Source organism: Solanum tuberosum, unplaced genomic scaffold, assembly GCF_000226075.1.
Source record: "Solanum tuberosum cultivar DM 1-3 516 R44 unplaced genomic scaffold, SolTub_3.0 scf00634, whole genome shotgun sequence".
Taxonomy (NCBI): domain Eukaryota; kingdom Viridiplantae; phylum Streptophyta; class Magnoliopsida; order Solanales; family Solanaceae; genus Solanum; species Solanum tuberosum.
Genome location: NW_006239563.1, coordinates 225793 through 229324, shown reverse-complemented (window position 1 = coordinate 229324; position 3532 = coordinate 225793).

Here is a 3532-nt window from a genome sequence, read left to right as displayed (position 1 = left end):
CCGGTTCCGGTAAGATCCGGTTCCGGTAACGAAATCCGGTAACGAGGACCGGTCCCGGTACCGGTTCCGGTAAAACCGGTCCTGTTGATCCGGTCCTGTCCGTTTGCCAGCCTTAGGCCCCTTATAAGGCACTGTATGGGCGTAGATGCAGGTCTCCAGTTGGTTGGTTCGAAGTAGGTGAATCAACCTTGATTGGTCAGATTAGATTCATGAGGCTATGGAGAAATTTCAACTCATCAGAGATAGACTAAAGCCAACTCAGAGTCGTCAGAAGTCCTATGCAGATGTGAGGAGAAGGGACTTAGAGTTTAAAATTGATGATTGGATTTTCCTGAAGGTGTCACCCATGAAGGGGGTGATGAGATTTGGCAAGAAAGGGAAGCTCAGTCCCATGTATGTAGGTCTTTACAGAATCCTGAAAAGGGTTGGTAATATGGCTTATGAGTTAAAGTTGCCGGCAGAACTAGCAGTGGTTCATCCAGTCTTTCACATTTCCTTGTTGAAAAAGTGTGTGGGTGATCCGGCATCGATAGTACCATTAGAGAGTGTGGATGTGAAGGATAGTCTCACTTACAAAGAGGTGCCAGTTGAGATTCTTGGCCGTCAGGTTCGTAGGTTGAGAAATAAGGAAGTCGCTTCAGTAAAGGTTTTATTGATGAGTCAGTCCGTAGAGGGAACTACTTAGGAAGTAGAAGCAACCATGATGGCCAAGTATCCTTACCTCTTTCCTTCCGATTATGTTTAAGCTTGAGGTAATAGCTCCTCTCCAGTCTCTCAGTTTACCCTTGTGTAATTCAGTATGAAACTCACTTCTGTTAGATATCAGTTTCTAGTACTCAGTGGTAGGGATTGGACTTATTTCCCTCCATACTCAGCTTGTTTAGTCTTTATTCGAGGATGAATGATCCCAATGGGGAGATATTGTAACACCTCGGACTTCCAGAAAGAGATAAAAGGGGAAATTTGGGCAAGTCTACGAATCCAAAATGGACCATGGACCCTTCACGACATCCTAGACGGTCTGTGTAGGGGACCACGATCCATTAAGGATGTCGTGAGTGACCGTCCAAGATTGCTCTGGGAGGGGTCACCTAGATGTGCCCTAGACGGCCTGTGGTGACTTGGACGACCCGTTTTGGGGTCCGTACAAGTCACCTAGTCAAGGAGGTTGCACCCAAGTCAGGTCTTGACTGTTGGGGAAACTTCAAACGATCACATATTTCAGCACAAAATGAATTTGGTGGACCATGACCTATCAAATTAAAGATCTTTGAATCATCTTTCCAAGGCCACCAAGTTTGCCTAATTCCAAGGTCAGAGTAAAAATTTATGCTCGAAATAGAAAAGCCCTGTCGGGCAGAACATCTTCACAACCCACTTGATGGGCCATGGTGATCTAGATGACCTGTGAAGCCTGTCTTGAAGTCACTTCATCAGCTTTTAAGTCAGGGTCGCATTGGTTTTATCCCTTATGCCTTTGGTACTTAAACTACATCGTTTAATGCATAAACTATATTGTTTTACTCAGTCTAAGCCTAATAATCTAGTCAGACACTACTCAGAACCCTCATTCTCCTAAAATAATCTAACTTAGAATGAAACGAAGAGAAAAGAGGTGACAGTTTTCCCAAGAACAAGCAGAGGTCTTCTTCAAATTCAACCCCGAAATCCAAAGGATTTCTCCATAGTTTCGTTACCAGGTATGTGGGATTTCACTAGTGGGTTCCTTTCACCCATAGGTCCCTAGAATTCAGTCAGTTCTTTAATTTCTCATAAATTGTTCATACCTAGGGTTTCCAAAATCTTGGAGATTTATTGTGACTTTAACTGTTATAGTTCCACGATTCTAAATAACATGTTTATTGGAAAATTTGCATAGTTCCATGTATAGAATTCAAAACCCTAGCTTGTATAAATTATCAGTACTCATGAATTATACTTACTAGGCAGAAAAGTCAGAAAATCATGCTTCAGAACTCGAATGCCATATATTTCAGTATATTTATGTTGTATTTTCAGATAGCATGTCAGTATTTTGAGCTACTCAGTAATTCAGTTGCATTTTAGCTATATATATTTTGTTTGCAGTAGACTAAGCACCGAGTTGGACTAGGGTTCAGTAGCCTCACAGCCCTAGAACTACAAGCCAACGTAGGTTCAGAAGTCCCCTATGTTGGGCATCAATTTTAGTGATCACACAATAGGCATGCCTCTATACCCCTGACAAGGTATATTGAGTCCTCTCGATAGGGTGTATACATTGGACTCCACGATTAGCTCACGTGGTTTATGTCAGTTAATAGTAGTTCTCACAGTCATACTCTTATTGCATTGACCATGTTATCAACATTTACTTCAGTATTCAGTACAACATGTTATCTTCATGATTAGTACTTGGTCATTGCATCTAGCTCAGTTTTTAGTTATACTTAAGTACAATCTATTTCCATGTTCATTCTATATTGTTCAGTCTATATTGCTCAGTTTATATTGTTCAGTTTTGTATCTATATCCTGCAGGCTCCATTCAAAGTATTGACGCTTATTTTGCGCTACATCGTTGTATGATGTAGGTTCAGACACTCACTATCTAAATCACGCTTAGTTCGACTTCCAACCCATACTCAACAATATCAGTGGTGAGTCCTCATAGTTTCAGGATGTTTCTTTATGCTTTTGGTTTAGTTAGCTTATTATCAGTCTTTCAGTATTTTTAGAGTTAGCTGGGACAACTCATTAGTAGTAGAGGCTTTCAGCCATAGAGTCAGTATTCAGTTATTTTGGGTTGTTTCCCCTTTGACATTCAGTTATATTCTCACTTGAGTTTCTTTTAGTTGTGACTCACTTTACAGTTATACTTCCGCTTTCTTAGTTATATTTCAGTATGCTTGTGATATGTCAGACTCAGGGTTAGCTTGGGGTCACTTGTGATCCTAGATCCTGTGTTACGTCTATGGGGGTAGCCTCGAGGCGTGACATTTGTTCTTCCATGTATGTACGGCTACTCATAGTGATGGACTGAGTGTCATCACGCCCTACATCTACTTCCTATCAGTAAAGAATAATATTGGGTTACATCCTTAGTTTTGATAATTCTTGCAATGAGTATTATTATTTAGTTCTAAATTCTATTTTCTGATTATTGAGTTGTTATATCTTGCATTGAGATTCTTGAGTTGATTTCTCATGTCTATTTTTCAGCATGAACCCTATTGTTGAGTTATTATCGAGTTATTACAGAGTTAGTATTGAGAATCCTTTTAAGTTAACATTTTTGTCTTCAACTGATTTTTTAAGAAAGAAAAGATGAGGTTTGAGAAAGAGTTTTAAACATGACTTGAGTAAGAATATAAAGGAACTAAATATTACCAAATATATCACTTTTTACATTGAGAAAAGAAAAGTTTTGATTTATAAATGAATCAATGTGTTCAGAGATATTTCAGAGCAGTTACCTCTTTTAAGAAGATATTTTGAGCAATTACCTTAAATTGAGAAAGAGTATGTTTTATACATTTGAGAATATATATATA